At 41.8% G+C, this 27,521-nt stretch overlaps 1 pseudogene; it reads left to right on the forward strand.

Moving 5' to 3' along the window:
- Positions 1-8,956: 8,956 nt before the first annotated feature.
- The window catches only part of LOC106843261 (cytochrome P450 2B4-like), a 45,206-nt pseudogene continuing 26,641 nt past the window's right edge, over positions 8,957-27,521 (forward strand).

A 27,521-nucleotide genomic window follows, 5' to 3' on the forward strand; every position in this document is an offset into this window, starting at 1 on the left:
ATAGGCAACATAGAGTTAGGTCTTGTTTTTTCTTTCTCCACTCTATAATCTTTTAATTTGATTGTTTTGATAATTTGCACTTCATGTGGTTGTAAATGTTATTAGGTACAAGTCTGGCAACTTATTTGTGCCATCTGTTCTTCATTCCTCTTTTTCTCTCATCTTTTGGCTTAATTTAAATATTTTCCGTGACTCCATGTTATCTCCTGGCTTACTAGCCATAAGTCCTTGTTTTGTTATTTTTATGGCTGCTTTAGGGTTCATAATATAGCTCCCTAACTCATCATGGACTACCTTCAAGTGATGTTATGTCACTTCACATACAGTATAAGAACCTTACTATAGTGTATCCTGGAATGCTGGGTCATTGTTTTCATACGTCTTACTTTACATGTGCTATAAACCTCACATTATCCTTTAAAACATTTACCTAATAGGGAAAAAATCTTATATCAAGGCCCATGCCTTGTCCATTTGGAGCAGGAAGGAATCAGTGAAGTCCTTTGGGGCACTAGGGTCCAGTGTTTTCTGGGTGCTCTTGGTTTATTCAGTGGCAAAATCTTCCTATTCTTGAATGTTTCTGTATAAGCTAGTGTGTGTTCCAGGAAAGTGTTTTAAAATGCCAGAGAGGAGTTCAAACACCTACAGGGAAGCAGGAAATTATCTAGAAGCTGTTCTACTCTCTGGGCTTCTGTTGTGGGTACAGATGTTGTGCACTGCACAATAGAAATATCTGAAGGCCACAATTCACCACATGGACTTGGGGAATTGGCTTCCCAACTGAGCAGACACACATACAATAGATGCACACTCAGTGGTACATGAACAGCTGTACCTTACCATAATCACACTTACATCTGCTGAATTTTTTTCTCTCAAAGGTTACCCTTGTTGGAAATCTGATTCCAATCCCCCATTTGACTCATGACCTCACCTGGGAGTGTGTGGGGGATGACACAGAAAACTGACCTCTTGATGTCTTCTTGCATCAGCATTCTTGATGATGTTGGCTGTGGTGGAGTAAAAGAGTAAGGTGGGATCCAGATAGGGCCCTGGGGACAAGAAGTCTCCTATGGGGGCCCCTGCATTGCCCTTCTGGGTGGTTCTGACCTGGCTGGTGGTTTGGTTGACTGGTTTCTTTCTCCGTCTCTTGGTCAGCCTGACTTTCACTGAGTCTCTGCAACTCACTTTTCTTTTTGATAGTCTCTCCCTCTGTGTCTCTTGTTGCTTTCCTCCATCTCTATCCGGGTCTGACTTTCTTGGTGCCCCTGTGTCATTCTCAGTCTGAATTGGGGATTGGGGAGACAAGGATGGAACACCCTGTGTTTCCTCCTAGACTTCCTTGCATGTAGCACACTCTGGTATGGCCTTTGCCAATGGAAAGTCTTGGAGGGCACTTCCATGATTATCTCTGGCCACCATGAGGGAGTTTGGATGGGGAAGTGGATCATGGAGAAGTGAATCAAGGAGGATTCTCAGTGTACGCTGGAGAAGCTGTGGAAATCCCAGGGTGAGACCCAGGCCTAGGCAAGAGGTGGGTGAGATGGGGACAGAAAAAGGGAGTGAAAGGACATGACTGATGGAAAGAGACCAACAGACAGAGAAAGACTGTTGTAGAGACTTGTTCAGAGAAAGAGAGGAGAAGGTAACAGAGACAGAAATAGAGAAAGAAGATGAGGACAACAGAGAGGTATAGCCTGGGAAGGACAGGGGGAGAGGCAGAGAGAGCAGACAGAGAAGCAAAGAGCAGAGTCAGAGAGACAGTAAGACAGGGACAAACTGAGGACACTGAGAAAGACTGATCCAGAAGCAGAAACTGTAAGGAAAAGACTTATAAAGAAAAAAGTAAAAATAGAAATAGATCGGGGAGACACAGGGTGTCAGTGAGGCCAAGGAGAGGGAACACAAAGACATGGGACATGAAAAGAGTGAGCACAGAGAAAAGGGCCTGAGGCCCTAAGAAAGAGTCAGCGACAAGACGAGAGAGAGACACAGGGGCACCCAGAAAGTCAGACCCAGACAGAGCCAGAGAAAAACAACAAGAGACACAGAGGATGAGACTCCCAGGAGACTGCCAGGAATAAGAGTTAGATGCAGAGACCAAGTGAAAGCCAGGCTGGCCAAGAGACTGAGAAAGAAACCAATCAACCAAACCACCAGCCAGGTCAGAGCCACTGAGAAGGGCAATACAGGAACCTGCATAATAGACCTCTTGTCCCCAGGGACCTATCTGGATCCCACCTTCCTCTTTTATCCCACCATGGCCAACATCAACTGCTCCATTGTCTTGGTGCACAATTTAATTTATGAGACACAAGATTCTTATGGCTGCCAAATTTACTGAAGGAAATCTTCAACATTCTTAACTCTTTGTATAGACAAATGAGGCCAAAGATATTACCATGGCCAGGAATCTGGGTATGTGGACCCTGGAAGATATTAGCTGCTTTCTGTCTGGAGGTTCTAGCTTGTGTAATAAAGAAAGAAAAAAGAATAATGGCATCCAAATTGAAAATGAACAACTCAAACTATTTTATTCATAGATTGATATGATTGATAAATCTGATGGAATCTAAACACCAAAAAAATACTAGATTTAATAAGTGAGTTTAGCAAGGTTGCAGGATACAGCATCAACAAAAAAATCAAGGGTATTCTATATACTAGCAATGACCAATCAGAAATAGAAATTTTCAAGGAATATTTACTATATCATCAAAAATATGAAATAGGAATAAATCTGACAAAATACGTGAAATTTCTCGACACTGAAAGCTACAAAATATTGCTGAGAGAAAATAAAGAAGATTCTATTAGTTTTTATTGCTGTTGTAACAAATTATCACAAATTCAGTGATGTAAAACAACAAAATGTATGATCTTTAGTTCTGTAGGTCAGAAGTTCAATGTGGGTCTCACTGGGCTAAAATCAAGCTGTCAGCAGGACTGCATTCCTCTCAGGAAATTCTAAGGGAGAATTAGTTTCCTTGCCTTTATCCAGCTTCTAGAAGCTGCCTGAATTCCTTGGCTTGAGGTCCCTTTCTCCATCTTAGAGCCAGACATATTGTATCTCTCTGTTCCTTCTTCTATATTCCAAGGTTCCTCTGATCCTTCTCTTCTGCCTCCCTTTTCCACTTACATTTAAGGACCCTCATGATTACGTAGCATCCACTTGGGAAATCCAGAATACTATCCCTATCTTAAATTGAGCTGATTACCACTTTAATTCCATTTGCAAGCTAAATTCTCCTTTGCTATCTCACACAAAATATTCAGGAATTCTGGTAACCAGGTTGTGGACATCTTTGGGGGAGACATTATTCTGCCTACCACAAACACCTAAGTCAATGGAGAATTACACTGTCTTCATAGGTCAGAAGACTCATATGGTTAAGATGTCAATTCTCTGTGGATTCAGCACAGTCCCAATCAAAATCCCAGAGGACTTCTTTTCCTTGTAGAAAGTAACAAAAGGATTTGAACATTCAGATATAAATGCAAAAGACTACAACTTTGAAAATGAAGACCAGTGTTAGGGGACTATCTTAGGAAATGGAAATCTACATTAATCAAGACAGTTTGGGAGGCCACCTCATGGCCAAGTGGTTGAGTTCAGGAGCTCCGCTTGGGCAGCCCAGGGTTTCACTGGTTCAGATGCTGGATGAGGACATGGCACCACTCGTCAGGCCACACTGAGGTGGTGTCCCACATGCCACAACTAGAAGGACTTATGACTAAAAATATACAACTATGTACCCAGGGGGCTTTGGGGAGAAAAAGGAAAACTAAAATCTTAAAAAAAAAAAAAAAAAAGACAGTTTGGTACTGCAGTCAAGATCAACAAAATAAAGAATAGAAGAATAGAGAGTCCAGAAATTGACCCACATATATGTTCATCTGATTGTTGACAAAGATAAAAGGCCAATTCATTGGAGAAACACATAGTGATGGAAAAATTGGATGTTCATAAGCCCCAAATGGAATTTTGATATATACCGGTCACCTCAAGCAAAAATTTTCTAAAAATGGATTGTGGACCTAAAAATAAAACACCAAACTGTAAACCTTTTAAGAAAAGACATGGGATCTAATCTTTGTGACCTTGGGTTGGGCAAAGTTTTTGAGATACGACACTAGAAGTGTGATCCACAAAAAGTATGTTAAGTTGAACATCATCAGAATTAAAGACATTTGCTCCTCAAAAGACACTGTTAAGAGAAGACAAGCCATAGACTGTGAGAAAATATTTACAAATCACCTGTCTGACAAAGCCCTAGTCTCCAGAATAGATAAAGAAATTTCAAAACTCAATGGTAATAAAACAAACAACCCAGGACCAACACGGTAGCATAGAGGTTAAGTTCACACACTCTGCTTTGGCGGTCTGGGGCCCACCAGTTTGAATCCTGAGAGCAGACCTACACACCGCTCATCAAGCCATACTGTGGTGGCATCCCACATAGAAGAACTAGAAGGACTTACAACTAGGATGTACAACTATGTAGTGGGGCTTAGGGAAGAAAAAAGAAGAAAGGAGGAAGATTGGCAACAGATGTTATCTCAGGCCTATCTTCTTCACTAAAAAAAAAAAGAAAGGAAACAGCTTAAAAGAAAAGAGAGAAAACAAAAAACCCAATTTAAAAAAGGAGAAAAGAATTGACCAGACACTTCAGCAAAGATGACATACATACAACAAATTAGCACATGAAAAGATGCTCAGCACCATTAGTCATTAATGAAATTAAAATTAAAATTACATGGGGCTGGCCTGGTGGCGTAATGGTTAAGTTCAAGTGCTCCACTTTGGCAGCCTGGGGTTTGAAGACTCGGATCCTGAGCACAGACCTACATAACTGCTTGTCAAGCCATGCTGTGGCAGCATCCCACATAAAGTAAAGGAAGATTGGCACAGGTGTGTTAGCTCAGTGACAGTCTTCCTCAAGCAAAAAGAGGAAGATTGGCAACAGATGTTAGCTCAGGGCCTACCTTACTCAAAAAAAAAAAAATTAAAATTACAATGAGATCCCACTACACATGTATCAGAATGACTAAAATTAAATAGACTGACCACAATACTACAAGCAAATAGTATTGGAAAGGATGTGGAGCAGCTGGAACTCACTTACACCGCTGGTGGGCATGTCAAATTTTATGAGCACTTTAGCAAACAGGTTGGCAGTTTCTTATAAAATGTATATACCTATCACATGATACAAACTTTCCACAAATAGGTATTGACTCAAGAGAAATGAAAATATTTGTATATACAAACACTTATATGCAAATATTCATAGGCAACTTGAGTTGTAATAGTCTGAAACTGTAAATAACCCAAATGTCCGTCAATAGATCAATGGGTCATCAAACTGTAGAGTATCCATACAATGGAATACTCTCAGCAATGAAAAGGAATGAGCGACTGGTGTCTACAACAAGATGAATGAACCTAATATTAGTCTGTTAGTGGTGCTGTAATAAATCACCACAAACTTAGTGGCATAAAACAACACAATTTATTCTCTTACAGTTCTTGAGGTCAGAGGCCAAAATCAGTCTCACTGAGCTAAAATCAAGGTGTTGGAGGGTTGTAGTCCTTCTGGAAGTTGCATTCCTTGGCACAGGACCCTTTCACGTCACTTCAAACTCTTGCTTCCCATCATCATCTCTCCTACTGCTCACATTCACCTCCTTGCTTCTTTCTTCCAAGGATCATTGTGATCACCTCCTCAGCCTACTTGGATAATCTCCCCATTTCATGACCCATAATTTAATCCCATGTATAAAATCCCTTATGCCAGGTAAGGTCAAATTCACACATTATAGGGATTAGGAGGTGGACATATTTGGGAGGCCATCATTCAGCCTACCCCAGAGTTCAAAATAATTATGCTGAGTGGAAGAAGGCAGACTCAAAGGAGGACAAACTGTATGATTCAATTTATACAAAATTTAGAAACTGCAAATATTCTCAAGGGACAAACAGCTGATCAGTGGATGCCTGGGGAGGGGGTTGAAAAGGGTGAAGGGAGGATACACAGAGGGGCAGGAGGAGACTATTGGTGTGATGCATATGTTCATTATTTTGATGGAGGTGATGGTTTCACAGGTGTGCAATAAATCAGAATTGATCATATTGTACACTTTAATAATATGCAATTTATTCTATGTCAATGATACCTCAGTAAGGTGTTAAAAATTAAAAAGAAATACAAATACCCTTTCAAATATAAAAACAAGCTCTTTCACAGATACCAGATCTACCTGCGTCCCCTGCATGTTCCTGTACCTGTGTGTTTGTAACTCTTCTTCTCTTGCTCTCTTGTTCTCTCTCTCTGTCTCTCTTGAATCTTCCCTTTTTCTACCTCCATCTCTGTTTTATATCTCTTGTCTATTTCTTGGCCTCTCTCTCTTTCCAAGTTTCTTTCTTTTTCTGCCTCTGCCTCTCATAATGCCATTTTTCCTTATAAGTCTTTTAAATCTCATGTGTATTTTGCACTTATAATATGCCTTAATTGATACCTTAAATTTTCTTCATAAATAGTTGATCTGTATTTAGATCAAGAAAGCCACAATTCTAAAAGCAGAGTCACATAACCAGGCTGTTCCAAATGTACTTAGAAGTTTTACAATAACTTAATAAAGTATGAATTTTCTAGTTAAAATTAAATTTAAATTAATCCTACTGGGCATATTTCAAGTTCTGAATAGCCAATGTGGCAGTTGTCTATCATATTACACAATGCAGTTCTAAGCCACATTGTGACCTTGGTTAAAACTCTCAACCTCTCTGTGCTTCACTCTCCCCATCTGTAAAAGGGGATGACAACCATATCTACCTCAAAGGGTAAAGATTAAGTGAGTTAGTCTGTCTAAAGCACTTCATCCATCCCCACCAGTGATTCCTGGGACTGAAATGAGGACTCGAGGTCAGCGCCAGATCACACAACACAGCAGGAGCCAGTCCCTGGGTTCAGGATAATCCATGGTGGTGCCTCTTCAAGCTCAAGAAAGTACAGGTTCAACCCCTGAATTCAAGAGGTCAGAATTGTTGGTCCTCTCCTCCCGGGTTGGAGGAGAATGACCTAACTGCCAGGGTCACAGCCCTGTGTCCAGCAAGGGTTTTGCCTAACATTGCAATAAGGATGGTGCATCATCTCACTCCACTCATTTTTAAAGGAGAGAGATAGAGAGAAGCAAAGAATCAGGTTCAGGACATGACAGGTGGACATGAACACATTCATCTATATATTTAGCAAATAGCGACTGAGCCTGCCAGAGGCTGGGTGGGGGCAGGCTCAGAGTGATGATGGAGACAGGTGCAAGCCCAGTGGATTTCAATCAAACTGGACCAAGTCTCTGAGCTCCTGGAGCTCAGAGTCTAAACAGGGAAATAATGACACTGAGACAGAGAGAGGTAGCAGGAGAGAGAGGCACACACATACAGATTGTCAGTGAGGGTCAGAGAAAAGTCCTGCACTGTGATGATAGAGCCAGGGGCGTAGAGAGAACCACCTGGAACTAGTAAGAGAAATCAGACATCCAGAGGACCCAAACACTCCACCTGTCAGTTCTCAGTCTCTCTGTCTGTCTCCACCTGCCCTCTCCACCTCTGAGTCTCACCAGTTCTATGTCTCTCCCTCCTCCTTCTTTTTCTCTCATCACTCTCATCTGTTGTTGTCACAGAAGGAAGGACAAAAGAAGGGGGACTGGAGAGATAGACACTGAGTATTTGCAGGCCCTATAAAGACAGAAGATGGTTGATGTGTGAACATAAAAGCACACAAAGACTCACACACACAGACATATTCAATGACCACTATGCAAATGCAAACAGACCTTCAGGTATGAAACCATATAAATACATATGTCTTCACACATGCAAAAATATGCACAGGAAACTGAACGTTTTAAGTAGACTTAACCTTTTTATGATTTCAAGTCAACTTTTTGTTGAAGTTTAACATCACCCTACAAAGTGCAGAAATCATAAGTGTGCAGTCAGCACATTTTCTCAAATGAACATACTCATGTAATTGGTATGCAGACAAGTAACAACTAAGCCTGTCCCTAGAAACCCCTTCCATGTGCTCCTTCCTGTCACTATCTTCTTACTATCCTGACCCCATACGTTCATGTTATGTCATTGAACATCATATAAATAGAATGATGACTTATGTGTCTCATTGCTTTCACTCAACATTATGTCTGTGAGCTTAATTCATGTTGTTAAGTATAGCAGTTGTTTGTCCTTTTTCATTGCTGCATAGCATTCCACAGAGCGAATACTTCAGTATATTTCATTCTGTATCGATGGTGCTGAACATTTCATTTACAAGGCTTCTATGAATATCCTTGTTCATTTTTTGGTGAATCCACATGCACATTTTTGTTGGGCATTTTGTTGAGAGTGAAGTTGCTGAGTCACAGAGTACAAATGTGTTCAGCATCAGTAAGTACAGACTAAGAGTTTCCGAAGTGGCTGTACTGATGTTATGATTTTTCAAATTTGTGATCACCCCCAGAGAGCCGTCACTCTTCTTTCATGTGTACCAAGTGGGAGATTCAGGGTAGTTCTCTGGGGAAATCGTCAGGAGACAGACAGCAGGTTGAAGTTGGGTTGCAAGAAGGATGATTCTTTAGTTGCAATGCCGGGGAGATCGGGCTAGACTCAAAGCTATGTGCAAGGGTGTTATTAGAAATATTTAACCATCTCTACTGCTTAGGGCACCAATCAGGTGGACCCTGGCTAGCTGATGGGTTAATCCTTTAGTTGCTGTGTCCTGGAGTGAAGGGTCTTGGGGGAAGTAGCTAATTATCCATCTAATAAAAGTATTTTAGTGGTTTAACAACTGGGATGGCCACAGAGGTGCAGCCTGACTAACAGCAACCCTGGGGGTGGGTATGTTTGGCAGCTCCAGGAGAAATAGAGGGATGTCTTCACAGTGAACCTGGGCCAATGCCTGTGGTCATGCTGTGTGGGACAGAGGCCATCCGAGAGGCCAAGGTAGACCAAGCTGAGGCCTTCTCTCCCCATGGGAAAATCGCTGTCATTAAGTGAGTCTTCCAGTGATATGGTAAGGACCCAACAGCTCCTGGTAGGGGTGGGATGAAGGGTTGGAATTGAGGAGGTGAGTCTGGGAAGGGAGGGTAAGGAATGGAAAGGGACTCAGAGTCTCCTTCCAACTTGTACACTCCCTGGATGTTCTTTGCCAATGGGGAACATTGGAAGACCCTTCACCAATTCTCTCTGGCCAAACATGAGTGATTTATGGATGGGAAAGCAGAGTGTGGAGCCTCAGTGTCTAGGGAGAAGCTGTAGAATACCAAGGGTGAGGCGCCTTAGTGTCTGATGGAGGAGCTGTGGAATACCAAGGGTGAGCCCCAAGAAACAAGTAGGAAAGAAGGTCAGTGAATCAGAGACAGACGTAGGGTACAGAGAAACAGAAACAAGAGGGATAGGTGTGGGCAGAGAGAGGCAAAAATAGAGAAATAAAGAGCCCAAGAGATCATCAGACTGAGGGAAGGGACAGAGAAAGGAGCATGGAGAGGGACAGAGATGAACAGGAGACGGACAGAGGAAGCCAGAAGAGACGAGGGCTCTGTAGTGTTGAGAAGAACCCAAGTCATAGACTAAGATATTAGCATGCTATTTACTTGTGTTCAGGGAAACCAATGCATGTATTAATTTTATCTATCAAAGGAAAAACCAGAACTTACGTAAAAGAAAACAAAAAGAGAAAAGGGAAAAGTATAGACATTTGGAAAACAATGAACTTGAGTTTTCCTTTCTGTGAGTGAACTGCTGATGAGTTGGAAGTGAGCAAAGAAGGCAGTGGGGTCTGCTGCTCTCAGGTAGCTGGATGGGCCTGCAAGGAAGCACTTCTGGTTGTTTTGGGATTCTCCATAAACAGGGGTTTATGAGACACAAAGGTGACAGGGTCCTTTCTAAGAATTTGCAAGACATAAATGTGGAGACTGGGAGGGAGAGGTGGAGGCAGAGACATAGGGAGCAACAGAAGAATAGGGACAGAGGGCCGTGAAGAAAGACAGGAAGAAACAGAGTGACACAGAGAGACAGAGAAGGAGACAGAGACAGAGATGGAGGGACCAAGACCAAGAGACACATTCGGAGACAAGAGAGAGAATGGAAGAGACTAGGAGAGGCAGAAAAACACAAAGCAAAAGAGAAACAGAGGCAGAGAAAATTAGAGAGACAGACAGACAGGCTCAGGAAATGGGGAAAGGGTCTGCAGGGGAACAAGGGATGACGGATGGGTGAGACCCAGAGAGAGAGGCTGCACCTACTGACCTGATGTCCCTGGGCTCAGAGCCACCCTCCCTCCACTGAGGCCAAGCTGGGCTACACTGAAATCAACTAACAAGTGCTGAAAAATTCTTGAAGACCAGAGTATGAGAAGTGGAGAGAAGAGATGAAGGGGAGTGACAGACAAGGGACAGGGAGAACAGAGCTCTTTAATTTGTACCTGTGCTTAATTGAAAACCTGCTCTGCACTGCCCCAGCCCCTGGGACTGAATTCAACCTACTCCAGAGTCAGAGCTGGGGCCTGAGCAGGGACCGACCACATAGCCCTGAAGCTGAGTGGCCTGGGTCTGAGTCCTGGCCCCAGTGATGAGTAGCTGGGTAACTCTGATCAAATGACATAACCACGGTGTTGCTTGTCTATGAAATGGGGATAATAACAGAACTGTACGTTCTTCACAGGGTCACAGTGAGAATTAAATAAAACAATATGTGAAGTGCTTACAATAGGGACTGGCCTAATATGGGCTATTGAGTATTAGCTCTTCCTGGTCCAGTTTTCTTCATCATTACCGAATGAAGGAGGATAGTCACACAGAGTTGTTGCAGCAGCCAAATACTCCCCAGGCCTTTGAGTCTGCATCCAGTGACCTGAACCCCCTCCCCCAGGAGCCCTCCAGGACCCCATCTTCTTCTTCCATGCCATCACCACCAATATCATCTGCTCCATTGTCTCTGGAAAATGCTTCTCCTACAGAGATCCTCAGTTCCTGTGGCTCCTGGACTTGTCCTACCAATGTGTTACTCTCATCAACTCCTTCTCCAGCCAGGGCAGAGAGAAGCTAAGGGACAGTGGGGACAAGGAGGCCTCCAGGGCAGGGAAAAGGGGTGATCTGCTTTAGGGGCTAGAAGTGAAGCTTAGGGTGGAAGAAGGGCAAAGACTATAGAGAGAGACAGGGACACAGACCTGGAGGGAGGGGGAGATAGTGAGAATGGGACTAAGAGACTAAGAGGAAGAATGGGGAGTAATGAGGAAGGCAGAAATAGAGAGAGAGAGACTGAGGAATGAGAGCTTGGAAGAGAGAAGAGTGAAGAGGGGAGGAAAAGAGAGAAGACAGAGAAAGCAAGACAAAGAAGGGCAAAGATGAAGAGATCCGGTGAGAGACAGTTGAAAAGAGTGTGTTTCTCAGTGTGTGTGTGTGTGTGTGTGTGTGTGTGTGTGTGAGAGAGAGAGAGAGAGAGAGAGAGAGAGAGAGAGAGAGAGAATGAGTCAGACTTTCAGGCTCTCTACTCTTCTGTTCCTGCTTCCCCTGAATCTTTGCCTGTGTCTTTGACAGAGCCCCTCAGTTGAAGAAATTCAAAGACACATGAAAATAGGTAAGTTCATTTATTCATTTTTTCCATTACTCCTCCTCCTTTTTGTTTTTTAAAAATTTCTCCCAGATTATAAAGGAATATCCTCCTCTTTTAAAAGAAAATAATAGTTTATCTTTCTCAACTAATCTGGAAATACCCCTATTGTATATTAAGTTACAAAGATTAAACTGAAAAACAATATGCCTGGCTATTATTCTTCACCAGGTGTATGTCAGACTCACAGGTAGGACTATTATGAATCTATAATGGGGCCCAGAATGAGTATTTCCAACAAGCCCAACAGGTGGTTTCAATTTTCTCTTCCCATAGAGAACTGTAGAGAGAAAAGTCTTGAAGGAGATCCACCAAAAGGTTAACAAGTGGTTATCTATAGAAGGAAGGATTAAGAAGGAATTTTACAGGGCTGGCCTGGTGGCACAGTGGTTAAGTTTGCATGTTCTGCTTCTCAGTGGCCTAGGGTTTGCCAGTTCGGACCCCGGGTGTGGACATGGCACCACTTGGCAAAAAGCCATGCTGTGGTAGGCATCCCCTGTATAAAGTAGAGGAAGATGGGCATGGATGTTAGCTCAGGGCCAGTCTTCCTCAGCAAAAAGAGGAGGATTGGCAGTAGTTAGCTCAGGGCTAATCTTCCTCAAAAAAAAAAAAAAGAAGGAATTTTACGTTAATAACATTTCTGCATTTTTTGAAATTATCTGGAACAAGTTAGGTGTTATATGTATCATCAGACAACACAATACAAATATGATCCAAAATAAATAACTAGTCCTAAGTTGTCAGTAGGTTCATCTTGTGTAAACATCATGTTATCAATGCCTGACATAGCAAGGGAGATGCAAGAGCTGGAAAGAGTCAGAGAGAGGCTGGAGCAAAACAGATAAACTGGCTGAGGTAGGCAAGAGAAGCCCAGAGAGATGATAAGAAGGAAAGACACATAGAAATAAGGGGAGATGGAAAGGAGAGATGGGAATGCGGGGCAGAGATCAATGAAAAGACATGAGGATGAGAGATGAAGATGCAGAAAAAGAAAAATATGAGAATAGGGGCCAGCCCCATGGCTGAGTAGTTAAGTTCACAAGCTCCGCTTCAGTGGCCCAGGGTTTCACCAGTTTGGATCCTGGGCACAGACCTAGAACCACTTATTGGGCCATGCTGAGGCAGTGTCCCACATAGCACAACTGGAAGGACTTGCAACTAGAATATACAGCTATGTACTGGGGGAGTTTGGGGAGAAGGAGAAGAGCAGGAGCAGGAGAAGGAGAAGGAGGAAAGAAAGGTTGGCAAGAGATGTTAGCTCAGGTGCCATTGTTAAAAAAAAATGGGAATAACAGATCAAAGGAGGCATAGAATCAGTGAGAGAGGGACTCAGATACAGAGAGAGAGAGGGAGACAGAGGATCCCCTCTGAGGTATTAGGGCCAAGAAGGGCTGCCGCTCCCTGTGACCAGCTCTCTCAGCCCCATGAGGACCTCACAGCCCCTTCTCTCCCACCTGCTTCAGGTGTTTGAGCTCTTCTCCGACTTCCTGAAGCACTTTCCTGGCACACACAGACAAGTCTACAAAAACCCATAGGAAGTCAATGCCTTCATTGGTCTCACTGTGAAGGAGCACAGTGAAACCTTGGGATCCAACAACCCCTGGGACTTCATCGATACCTACCTGCTCCTCAAGGACAAAGTGGGGTTTGGGAGAGGGCAGCTGGAGGAGAGGTGTGGAAAGAAAAGATAAAGGATGAGAAGAAAGGAGGGGAAAGGTGTAGAGAATGGGGACGTGGGGGAAGGAAGAACAGAAGATGTTGAGGGGAGGTTAGGAAAAGGGAGAGGAGTGGCAGGAGGGAACAGAGTGGGAGATGAAAGGAAGAAAAGGTAGGGAGAAGAGAGAAAGATACTGGAAACACAGGACAAGGGACAAAAACACAGAAACAGGTGAGAAGACCCACAGAGGCAGAAAGAGGCAGGAGAGGAAGATAGACAAACAGACCAAAGAGAGGGGGAGATTGAAACTGCCAGGTAGAATGAAGAGAGACAGAGAAGGACACAAATAGAGATATATGCTTGGACATACAGAGGGTAGAGAAACATAAAATGAGCCAGATGGTATGGGAGATCCAGAAACAGGTGGAGGACACCCTGAAAGACATGTGTGCCCAGAGCCTCTAGCCTTCTCTAACACAAGCCCTACCCCTCTGGACCCAGGAGAAGTCTGACCCCAACAGCGAGTTCCACCAGCAGTACCTCATCATCACTGTGCTCTCGCTCTTCTTTGTTGGCACTGAGACCACCAGCACCAGATTCTGCTATGCTCTTGCTCAAATACCCCCACATCACATGTGGGCAGCCTGGGGACAGACAATCAAGGGATATCTTTTGACCCCTTTTGGAGTGCAGAAGTGAGGCTAGGTGTCCTAGATGAATGGGAAAGGGCACGTTCCCCTCTAATACCTGGATCACTGCAGGTTTTGAAGGATCCTCCAACTAGGCCATCCCTATTGGTGGATGGATGAATGAAGAATCTGTCCATCTGTCCTCCCAGTGTTTTCTCTGATCTTTTAAAGACTAACTCATCCATCCATCCATCCATTCGTCTGTCTTTCCTTTAATTCATTAATTAACCTGTATCCTCAGATTCTTTTACCTATGATTTATCCAAAAACATAAACTTCCATTCTTTATGTGGATTAACTGATTCATCTCTTGATCTTCTGAAATGGTGATAAGTTGAATGAACTATTGGTCATTGATTCGTTGGCTCATTCATGCATCCATCTGTACTTCTATGAGCTAGGTCTCATTCCTTAATCCTTTAATCAGTCAGTCTTTTCACTCATTATTCATTCATCTATTCCTTCATTTATCCATTTAATAGTTCACTCATTTATTCATCCTTGACTTACTCATCTGTCATTCAATTCATCCATCCGTTTATTCCTTTATTTACTCATTCCCTCACTAATTTATTCATTCTTTTATTCCTTCTTAAATCTGGCCATTCATCCATTCATGTGGTTTACTGGTTTATGAACCACTTATTAATTAATGATTCAGTGATTCTTCTATTGATTCATAAGTAAATACATACATAATTCACTAATGTTCTTATATTCATCAATCTTTCCGTTCATGAATTGATCCACTGGTTGATTGATTGATTGCTGTATTCATTTATTTGTCCTGTTACTCCTGAGTTAATCTACTGAGCTATTTCACTGTTATATTCCTGAGAACATGACACAGTCCCTCATCTATCATACATACAGAAGAAATAGCAGTTCATTTTTCTACTCATCTTAGAGAATTTTGATAGATTCATAGCCTAGAGTTATTAATCTGAAATTCTCTGCAAAAATATGGCCCATATAGGTGTGTGTGCATCTGTATTTACTTGTGAATAATGGGAAGGAATCAATACCATTCATTTGATTTTAATGCCTGAGAATTCTTGTAGCTTCCTCCCTCTTGTCTCCATCCCAAGCTGGTTGCTCTGAGGGGTGTCAATAATTGAACCTTATTTATAGATATTTCCTGGCTCATTGACCCATAGAGCAGTGTCCCTGCTGAATGCCTCTTTGAAATGCAGTTCACTGGTCCCACTCTTCTGTACAGAGAGAGTCCATAATGAGATCGATCAGGTGATTGGCTCCCATCGTCCTCCAGCCTTCAATTACCCAGCCAAAATGCCCTACACTGATGCAGTCATCCACAAGATTCAGAGATTCTCAGACCTCGTCCCCATTAGCGTGCCCCACATGGTCACCAAAGACACTCACTTCCGAGTGTAAGTCATGCCCAAGGTGAGGCCAGCCAGGCTCCTGCATCACTCCAGGGTGGGCGTCTTGGGTTCACTTAACCTCCAAATTTAACCTCCTGTTGGTTTTATCACTAGAGCTTTCTTGTTTCTTTTTAGGGCTGAAGTTGGGAAGAGAATGACAATATCTTTGAACTTGTGACCCTCTCTCAGGGCACTGAAGTATATCCAATCCTGAACTCTGCTCTCCATGACCCACATTACTTTGAAAAACCAGACACATTCAACTCTGACCACTCTCTGGATGCCAATGGGCCACTGGGGGGGAATGAAACTTTTATCCCCTTCTCCACAGGTAGACTGGACCCACAATCCTTTTCCCAGACACCAGAGTGCTGGTGCCATCCCTTCCTTGAGACAATCAAGGAAAGGCCTTTGTTTATTGAGCAGTGAGTATATACCAGTTGCTTTACCTGCATTAACCCACTACAGTATCACCACACCCCTAGAGGGGGCTTGAGAAATGAGATCACATCCCAAAGGCACATCTTGGTAAGTTGAGCCCTGTGCAAGTATTTTAATATCTCCACATCTTCAGGTATGAAATATCTGTTGAGTGTTGCTCTGAGCTCAATGCTGTGTTGGGAGCCAAAGATTATAGATTGGGCAAGTCACACAGAGACACAGTTCCTTCCACAAGAAATTTACATTCTAGCCAGGGAGATGGGCTTTCATCATATGGTTACAAAATAATAACTAACTACATGAATTAGTGCTTGCAACGTGCTTAGAATGGCTTGACAGAAAGTAAGTGCCCATAAGGGCAATTATTATTGCTATAAGTAACCATAATTGTGATAAGTGCTCTAAAGGGGGCTTTGGGAGCACAAAATATGGATTACTGACGACCCTTGGTAGGTTGGTGACGAAAAGCTTACCTGAAGAACTGGCTTGTAAGCTAAGACATCGTGACTGAGCATCAACTAGCCACTGGAAAGTGTTTCACGCAGAAGGAACAGCAAGGGTAGAGCCAGGAGGTGGAAGCAGCATGGTGCGTTGAGAAACTGGAAGACCCCAGGCAGCCCGGGGTGTGGATCACAGAAGGAGATAAGGGCGAAGAGCTTAGCTGGAGGGCCTTGAAAATTGGGGCAGTTTGGATTTATCCCACTGGCAGTGGGGAGCTGGGGAGTGTCTTGACATGCTCTGAAGTATCTCTTTCTCCATTCTCCACTCTTTGACCCCATCCAGAGAACCACTAGCCCCATGTTCCTCATCATCCGGTAGAAAGGAAAACCCAAGAAATAAGTCTCTGATCTTGAGTTCCATCAACAACTTTAGTGATCCAGGGCCCTGGCTCTGCCAGTGCAATGGCCTCCTCCCTGATTTCATCTGAAGCGACATTTGGGGGGCTAGGTCCAAGCTCAAGATCTGAACTGGTGAAACCCTGTGCTGCTGAAGTGGAGTGCACGAATTTAACTACTCGGCCACTGGGTCAGCCTCCCAGCTTTGAATTTTAAGAATTACAGAGACTCTCCACATCTTATCTCTACTACTTCTCCCTCCCAATCCCTGCAGGGCCACAACTCAAAGCTTCAAGTCTATCAGAATTTCTCCCTCCAGTGTACCTTCCCTCTGTTCCTTCTCACAGGAATTCCAGAAGCTTCTCTACTGGGCATGTTGGGCCAGGTCATGTCTGGAAGAAGACAATTCCCAAGCTGATCTGTGATATCCCACTCAGATTTTGACCCCTAACTGCCTTGCTGCCTGTGAGCAGTTTCCCATCCACCTTCCTCCTGCTCTCCATCTGCTGTCCTCCCCATCTCACCACCTGGAAGCACTTGAGAAAGCTGTTGTGATCTAGATGAAACATGTTCCCCAGGAAGGGAAGAGGCTGCGGTCCAGGAAGGAGGCAACCCCGTGAGGTGGGATGGCCCCACTGTAGCAAGAGGCCAATGAGGACAATGAGGAACACGATGGCCAGGAATGTCATTGTCCTTGCTGTGCCTGCCTTCTTTCCTGCTGTCCCTCTTAAAAGGCAGGCTGCTCTATTGGTTGTTGGGTTTTCCTGTTGTTGGTGGTGGAGGATATTCCAGGAATCTACCCTGGCAGATTTCCCTGTAACTGTCCAAAGGCAACAAGACGTCCGAAGGTGGAAGGTGCTGTATGGGCTAGGAGTTTAGTGTCTTGGTTGGGTCCCAAAGCCACCATTTTATTGTCCCTGGCTGGCCAGAGGTATCTTAGTGAGCAATGCCCTTGAATGGAAAGGACCTCCCTCAAGGAAGGATGGTGGTGCCAGCTGGTGGGAAAGGCAAGGCTGGGTTTTGGATGGTTGCACTGCAAGGGTGGATCTTAGCCAGTTCTGTCAAAGGGTGGCACTGCAGCATGAGGGATAAACAGTAGCTATCAGACCTTGTGCTTCTTGGGGTACACATTCACTTCCTGTCACATCCCAAAGTATGTCCATTGCAACAGATTTGCATGGGATTGGCCTGTAACATGAAATTCAGGTCAAACTTTTAGGAGATTCCCTAGCCTTCTAAAACCAGGTCCAAATGTTTGAGTGGATGTGCTATGCCCATTTTTGCAGGAGAGAGTTTGTAGCTTCTGTTAGATTTCCAAAGGGTTCAAAGTCCCCATAAAGCATAAGAACCCACTTCATGTTGGATGTGTGTATGCGTGTGTGCATGTGTCTACCTCTGCACGTAGATGTGTGTGTATTTCTGACAATATTTTGAACGTCCTCCATTTCTAATATGGGGAGAATGGTACCTATCTCATAGGGCTATTGTGAGCTTAAAGAAGTTAATATTTGTAAATATTCCTAGAACAGCACCTGACCCATATTTAGGATCTTATAAGTTTAGTTAGTGCTTTGTGTTTGCTTCTGTGTGTGTGTGGTGGGAAGTGTGTGTAGGATGTGTCTCTGGCATGGTATATGTTTTTCTGCCTCTGGGCTGTCTTCTTATCTCAGCCTGAGAGCCATGTACATTAAGAGTTCTGAAATATCCCCAAATTGTACATAAAACTGTGAATGTGACTGATGCACTTGAGTTGGCAATCTATGGCTTCCATCAGATTCTCAGAGGTATAAGGAACCTCACCCAACAGGTTATAAACCACGGGTTTGGGGAGAAATGAAGACAAAGAGTCTTTCCCTTATATCATTTGTTCTTAACCTGCAAGCTGATAACCTTGGAAAAGAAATTTCAGGGATGATATTTCAGGCATTTCCTAAACCTTTCAAGTATAGACAATACACCTGTGTGGAGTCATATTTCTGGTATCCAGAAAAGAATGAGAAATCAGAGAATTGAGGAGAAAGGGAAGCAAAAACTCAGGCAGAGTCGCTGAGACACTCTTCCTTTAATGCTATGGATCTTAATCTGCAAGCTGACAACCCTGAAAGCTCTTGTCAAGGATGGGTTTCCAGGCATTTGCTAGACCTTTCAAGTTGATAGATGTTGTGCCTGTGTGGAGCTATCTGGGGAAGGGTCCACATGTTTCCAGCACATCCAGAACTTAGGAGACATGAGCTTAGAAATACTCAGAGCAGGACTTTGGGCTGGTTCTTCTTCTGTAACTCGTTCTGTGGCTCAGCTCTGACCAGAACAGCCTGACACCTGTTATCTCCCTCCCACCACATCCTCCCCACCCCTGGGGCTGTCTACTGGACACACTTTGGTATCCCTTTGTCTCTAACACCTTTTTGGCGTGAACTGGATTTTGGCTGTACTTTTAATTTGGCTTTATTTGGAAAAGAATTGTGCTTCTGAAGTCTGAAGAAACTCTTTGATAGTAAAATGAGAGACTGAACTCATTCAACTCTGAAGAGAAGGGGCACCAAATCCTGCTAGTCATAAGGCATTCTCAGGTGACTGAGAACCTAGTGGAAGTGTCTCATGCTGATCCTCATGATGTGTAGTCTTCCCATAGGGAATTCCATCATGATCCTTTACTTTAAATAATTAAAGTCTTGTTCAGGGACACATACATAAGGATTGGTCATCCACCACTCTGAGTCCCCATAGTAATTTTGGATTACTGGGGAGAGAAACTGAGAAACGTAAGAGAGTGTTCATGGCCTTCTAGGACATGGCACTCACAAGCAGCAAACTTCTGACCCACTACACTGTCCCTAGAAATTGTTCGGACTTTATGTACAATACGTATGGAGCCAATACTTGTAAGTACTTAACACAAGGGGAAGGTTTAACTAAAGATGAGTTGAGTGTTCACTGGCCAAAATAGGGAACATTCAACCTATCAAAATTAGTTTACTTGTGCACACAATTGGAAAAAATTGGCCATAAAATTAAACAAATAGAGTAGGAAGCATATTACAATAGGAATTTAGAAGCTTCAAATTGTGGTAATGACAAAATGACACCTTTACAGGAAACTAACTGAAAATTGGTAGAGACTGTGGCTAAATTAGAGAAAGAGAAAAATTCGGAGGCTGCATCACCTTTCCCCTCCTCCATGGCCACAGGACCACTTTCAGCCCCTCAGAGCTCACCATCTCCCCCAACCCCTCTCTTCTCCTTCAGCACCTCCTCCTCTGCCTCCTTCTTTGGCACATTTATATCCTCTCCTGTCTGAACTTCTGTGCCCTAGCTTGTCTACTTTGCCTCCTTCTCCTCCTCTACTACTAGGGGAAACAAAAACTAAATCCTGGGGAACTAAAATTGAAAGTCAATCTCAAGAAACAAATACTGAGAGTCCTAAGGTCATTGTGGCTCCCTTTAAAGAGAAACCTACTAGATGAGTTGAGACTGCATTTGTGTTTACTCCCTGGATTATAACTGAACTTAAGAATTTAAATAAGGACTTCTCAGACACGTTAAAAGACCCTCTAGGGTTTATTCAATCACTTCACCTAACTGTTACAACATATGAACCAGGATACTCAGATTTATATCAGCTTGTGCAGTTGCCAGTATCCAGAATTAAAGCTAAGGATTGGGTAAAGGAGGCAAATTGGAAAGCACCCATGGAAGATTTTCATAAACATGAGATTGCTGACCTTCAGAGTGCAAGGAAATTGTTCTTGACTTGTATCAAGCTATTCCCCAGATTTTTTCCTGAGAAAATAGACAGGATCATGGTCTACCAATGTAAGCAGAAGCCTGGAGACACTATTTTTGATTACTTTGAAAGATATGAAAGAATGTTCAAATAATACTCCAGGATGGGTCCTGAGAGTTTTCTGCATCATCAAAATGATCCAATTTTAGATTCCATCTTTTTGGAAGGATTAGATGAGGAATCAGCAAGGTTAATCAACAGGCATGAATTGCGCTGGGCCACTTTATCCTCTAGTGAACTTGTCACTATTGCAGATAAAGCCTCTAAAACTGTACTAAAGAAAGAAAAAGAGCCACTAAGGTTATGAATCTACAATGGCAACAATTTAGTGGCCCAGTTAAGACATCTTTTCAAACCCTGACTAGAAGCAAACTGACGACGATTGCTTATATTGCAAAAAGCCTGGTCATTTCAAACATGATTGCCACAAACTTAAACAGAATTTAGAACATGGAGAATTTTTAAAGGAATAGAGATGCTCTCAGGATTATGAGAAGACGTTTCTCCACCTCCTCACTAATACCTTAACCAAGGATGAAATAACTATTGGAGGGGTAACTTCAAAGGACCTTGTAGATACCAGGGTTACGTTATCTGTCCTTAACCCTGCCCTTGTTTGTTGCCCTCCCCCTCACAGTACACAAGCAATTCAAATCATAGCAGTTTCTAGTTTACCAACGCAAGTCTTTAAATTGGAGCTGATAAGCTTTCAACTAGGACCATCACAGGGAAACGTGCTTCTCCTGGTAAAGTGTGCTCCAATTCACGTGATTGGACAGGACTCCTAGTAGCATACAATGCTTATATTGCCTTTTCACAAAAGGGTGAAATGCTTCAAGATTTAGAAACTTTGGATGCTGACCAAAATTCATTTACTGAAAAATTGATGGTTATAAAGTCATTGACTCAAATTGACCCAAAAAAACTTGACGACCTGTTATTACAAGTGCCTAAAGAACTGTGGTCATCATTGTCTTCAAATATTGGAAAGATTAAGTTGGTCACTCCTATAAAGTGACTGTTGACCGCTCTAAGCCTCTACCTAATATTTTAGCACTATCTACTTAAACCAGAGGCATTAAATTGAATAAGACCTATTATTCAGAAATTTCTTGAAAAGTGATTTACAGTTCCTTGTACCAGTCCTTGTAACACACCAATTTTACCAGTAGAAAAACCAAATGGAAAACGCTGGAGATCTGTTCAATATCTGAGAGATATAAATAATGTTGTGACTCCTCCACATTCTGCGGCTTCAAATCCATACACTCTGCTCTCAGCCATTCCAAATAACAGCTGCTGTTTTTCAGTAATTGATTTATACAGCACCTCTTTTAGTATTCTATTAGAAAAAGACAGTCAATGTCTCTGGCTTTACTTGAGAAGATTGCCTGTACACTGGAACAGTTAGGCCACAGGGCTATACTGAAAGCTCTCCTTACTTTTCTCAAACACTCAAGGCGATTTAGCTAATGTAGATTTTCCTAGTGATCCTACTATAATTCAATATGTAGGTAACTTCCTCTTATGCTAAAAGCCTGAATTAGACTCTCAAAAGGGCACAACACATCTACTACAGCAACTGGTATCTAAGGGACATAAACTGTCCAAAGGTAAACCCCAATTGTGTTTGCCTATTGTGAAATATCTAGGGCACATAATCTCTAAATATGGACTCTTGATTGATTATGGAAGGATTAGAGGAATTTTGGATTTTTCTCTCCCTAAAACAAAAAACACTTGAGGGGATTTCTAGGTCTAACTGCATAATGCAGGAACTGGGTGCCTAACTTTTCACTTACTGCACAACTTTCAGATGCCTTACTTAAGCCCAACCAGCCTGGCCTGATTGAATGGATTCCAGAAAGAGAGAAAGTAGTACATACCTTAAAGTTCATCTTGGATCATGCATCAGCTTTAGGACACCCTAATTACACCTTGCCACTTTTCTTCATTGTGCAGAAAGATAAAGGAAATGCTTTAAGTGTTTTAACTTAAACCATGGTGATCAACGTCAACCTATAGGATAATATAGTCAGCACTTAGATTCAGTAGCAAAAGGACTTCTATGTTTTACGAGGGCTATTTCAGCAATAACTCTTTTATGCAAGGGCACTGAAGAAATGGTGATGGAGTCTCCTTTCTCTACTTATCTTCCACTCTCAGTTGAATCTCTTAAATTCTCATCACACTCAGCATTACTCTGTAAGCCAGTTGGCCTCTTACGAAGTTCTGTTGCTTTGTGAACCTCATATTACCTTATCCCAGTGTAAAAATCTCAGCCGTCCAACTTTGCTCCCATAACCACAAGAGGAAATTGACCACGACTGTATTTTAATAACAGATTACCTTCTTGCTCTTAGCAATGACTCACAAGAAATTCCTACTGAGAATGCTGATTTAAGTTGGTTTAAAGACAGGTCTTACTTAAAGGATGAGGAAGGACATTACCAAGCTGGATATGCAGAAATTTCTTCAGTGGGCACAATTGAGAGTACTTATTTACCAGAAATAAAATCAGCACAACAACCACAATGAATTACTTTAACTTGAGGTTGTCAGTTGGCTGAAGACCAGTTCGCAGATATGTATACCTCAGCCATTATGCTTTTGGAGTGGCACATGACTTCGGAATGTTATGGAACATTGTGAAGGTTTAACCTCTTCAGGACAACCTACAAAAGATAGAAAACAGTTGGCAGAATTATTAAATGGTATACCACTATGAAAACATTGGCAATTATTAAAATACTGGGGCATTCCAAATCTGACACTTTGGTAGCTAAGGGAAATCAACTTGCTGATGTGGCTTCTAAGTAGGCAGCTTTAAAAATTTGTCATGTTCAGCCTTGAGAATGCCCACTGCTCTCTGTTCACCCTGCTCAGCCAGTGAAAGATTTCATTCTGCAGGTTCAAGAAATCACCACAGAAAGAGAAACAAATATGACAACAAAAGGGGGAATTTTTTACCCCACTGTGCAAATGTGGTTTAGGCCCTACAAAAAACCTATATTGCTTATTGGAACACAATTTCCCCAGTCCAACATATACATAAATTAACCCATTGGGCATCTGGAAAGATGATTTTGTGGAGAAAGCAATATTTTTGGAAACTTTCTCCCACAATGGCTCATAAAATCTATGCTTCTTGTCCTGTATGTCCTAAATGTAACCACAGGAAACCACTCTCCCCTTTCTAAGGGACCATTTGAGGTATGGCAATTGGACTTTGTTCAAATCTGTTAATTGTTCAAATTTTTCACCATCTCAAGGATATAAATATATCTTAGTAATGATTTGTACATTTTCATATTGAGTTGAGGCTTTCTCTTTCAAAAGAGCAACAGCTTACCAGTAGGTAAGTTGTTACTTGAAAAAATAATTCCCGCTGGGAAATTCCTATTAATCTACACAGTGACTGGGAACTCATTTCACTGGGCAAATAATTCAATCTATTTGTGATATTTGGCATATAAGGCAGCACTTTCACTGCAGTTATCATCCCCAATCCTCAGGACAGGTAGAAAGAACTGACAGCACAACCAAAACTCAATTGGCACAACTTTCAGGAGCATTTAACCTCTCATGGCCAGAAGCTCTTCCACTACTGCTCCTCAATCTTAGATCTACACACTTTGGTAAACATTGGCTGTCTCCTTTTCAAATAACAACAGGCTGCTGCCCTATGCAATTTGATGAAGGAATGTATGAACCAACTGTTTTCAAAGGAGCTATCTTAAATTATTGTCAACATCTTATTAAGACATTAGAAAGAAATGAAAAACTGGCAGCAGATTCTTTTCACAGAGATCCCTTGGGAGATAAAGACCTTAAGGATCATAATCTACAAGCTGGAGATTTTATTCATCGGAAAATACACCAAATTTTAAAGACTCTTTGAAAATCCCATTAGAATTTTCCAGGTTTTTAACCAATCCATGCATGGCAAAATTAAATGATAGAAACTCATGGATTCAAATTTAGCATTTTAAAAAAGGCCCCTCCTATTGAGTAGATTTCAACTCCTGTAACTGACACCAGGTTTCTATTGACTAAGACAAGTACTACCAACCAGGATGAGAAGAAGGTGACATCTGTTGTAGATAGCTGTCCCAAGATCCTAGACCAGGCCTGTATCCCCAACCTTATATCCCTTAGTTTAAACCCTTATAATGCTTAAGCTGTATACTCATTTATAATTGCTATATTAATCATATTATTGAGTATATTAGCAATTTTAATACTTTTATGTGATACTAGTCACCTTCCTTGTGTTGTAGGTTGCCTTTTTGGTGTCTTTTAATTGTTGTTCCTATAATTTTAATACTCTCTTTCTACCCCTCTAGACTAGAATAGATCAGAGCTTAAGTACAAGATCTTTTAATTAGCTACCAGAATGTCATTTAAGGTTTTTCTGATACTTTGGTTGCTTATTCAATTCACGGAATGGACCTCTGATGGCGATGTCTTCTGACAATGGGTTAATTTCTTTGCTTCACATATTAATCAGTCCAATTGCTGGATATGTGGCCAGCTTCCCTTTGCTAGTGTATCAGGGTTAACCTGATGGGTTCCTCGCCCTCAAGGTACAGATGGCAAAGCTCTATAACAACGTAGTATGATAGAGATTTCTAGTTACAATGTTCACATTTCATCTGATATTACTAATTATGATCCTGAAATCTGGCTAATAGCCAACACTATTAACAGTAAAGAGCAAGGTTATTCCTTTTCTCTTGCTCAAACCATTCAGTTATCCCAAGAATCTGCCACTAAACAAAAGAAATTGGATTCTACAACAACAACTAGGGGAGATTTCACACAAATCTCATGTCGATTTCTTTGCCTTACTCCTAGTTATGGGTCTTTAAGTCATGAACACCTTTATGCTGGAACAGAGAAACCATTCCAAGCAAAACTTACCTAAATGTACCCAAAACATGGGATGGATACAGCTGGAGACATGTCAAAATACTATCATTCTTAGAAAAAAAAAAAAAAAAGACTAGTTTGAAACAGACTGTTCTCAAGGGCCAGGCATTTATTGAGTGGCACACATTGAAACTCAATGGTCTCGTCTAACAAATCTTTGGCCTTGGCTGCTGCTGGGATGGCTAGGACGCTGCTCCCTGGGGCTCCCTTAGATGAAGGGAAGGATTCTTCCTAAGTTAACAATTGCTGCCAGTCTTCCTCTCCTTAAGGCCAGATGAACTCATTCAGTGTTCCACTGGTGTGACCACCTACCAGCTACATTCATTCCTTTCATATAATTAGATGTCATAACACATGTAGAAGCCCTGACTAAACTTACTCAACAGTCCTTTCCCAATAGCCAAACAGGAATAGCTTTATTGAATACTAAGATGTCCTTAATGGTAAAAGCTCTCCTTCAAAATAGAATGGACTTAGATATTCTATGTGCATCCCTAGGTGGTACGTGTGCTATAATTCAAACTGAATGCTGTGTATTTTTTATTGATGTCATAATAGTTTATAACATTGTAAAATTTCAGTTATACATTATTATTTGTAAGTCACCCTATATATGTGCCCTTTACCCCTTGTGCCCACGCCCAGCCCCCTTCCCCTCTGATAACCACTAATCTGTTCTCTTTGTCCATGTATTTGTTTATCTTCCACATATGAGTGAAATCATATGGTGTTTGTCCTTTTCTGTCTGTCTTATTTCACTTAACATAATACCCTCGTGGTCCATCCATGTTGTTGCAAATGGGACCATTTTGTCTTTTTTATGGCAGAGTTGTATTCCATTGTGTATACATATATACATGTGTATATGTGTATGTATACATATATGTGTATATATATATGTACCACACCTTTTTTATCAATTCGTCAGTCGATGGGCACTTAGGTTGCTTCCACATCTTAGCTATTGTATATAATGCTGCAATAAACGCAGGGGTGCATAAGCCTCTTTGAATTGTTGATTTTAAGTTCTTTGGATAAATACACAGTAGTGTTATAGGTGGGTAGTATGGTATTTCTATTTTTAATTTTTTGAGAAATTTCTATCTTGTTTTCCCTAGTGGCTTCACCAGTTTGCATTCCCACAAGTAGTGTACGAGGGTTCCCTTTTCTCCACATCCTCTCCAACATTTGCTTTTTTGTCTTGGTAGTGTGGTAATTATAGCCATTCTAACAGGTGTAACTCATTGTAGCTTTGATTTGCATTTCCCTGATGATTATTGATATTGAACATCTTTCCATGTGCCTGTTGGCCATCCATACGTCTTCTTTGGAAAAATGCCTGTTCATATCCTCTGCTTGTATTTTGATCTAGTTATTTGTTGTTTGTTGTTGAGTTGTATGAGTTCTTGATATATTTTGGAGATTAACCCCTTGTCAGACATACGATTTGCAAATATTTTTTCCCAGTTGGTGGGTTATCTTTTCATTTTGTTCATGGTTTCCTTTGCCTTGAAGAAGCTCTTTAGTCTGATGAAGTCCCACTCGTTCATTTTTCTCTTCTGTTTCTCCTGCCTGAGTAAATATCCTTCTAAGACCGACACCAAAGAGTGTACTAGCTACATATTCTTCTCTGAGTTTTATGGTTTAGCATCTTACCTTCAAGTCTTTAATCCATTTTGAGTTCAGTTTTGTGTCTAGTGAAAGATAATGGTCTACCTTGATTATTTTGCATGTTGCTGTCCAGTTTTCCCAGCACTATTTACTGAAGATCTTTCCTTTCTCCATTGTATATTCTCAGCTCCTTTGTCAAAGGTTAGCTGACTGTAGATGTTTGGTTTTATTTTGGGCTTTCTATTCCATTCCACTGATCTGTATGTCTGTTTTTGTACCAGTACCATGCTGTTTTGATTACTACAGTTTTGTTGTATATTTTGAAGTCAGGGATTGTGATGCCTCCAGCTTTGTTCTTTTTTCTCAGGATTGTTTGAGCCATTCAGGCTCTTTTGTTGCCCCATATGAATTTTAGTATTCTTTGTTCTGTTTCCATGAAGAATGTCATTTGTTCTGATTGGGGGATTGCTTTGAATCTGTAGATGACTTTAGGTAGTATGGACATTTCAACCATG

The sequence above is a fragment of the Equus asinus genome, chromosome 26 (genome assembly GCF_041296235.1).
Source record: "Equus asinus isolate D_3611 breed Donkey chromosome 26, EquAss-T2T_v2, whole genome shotgun sequence".
Lineage (NCBI taxonomy): Eukaryota > Metazoa > Chordata > Mammalia > Perissodactyla > Equidae > Equus > Equus asinus.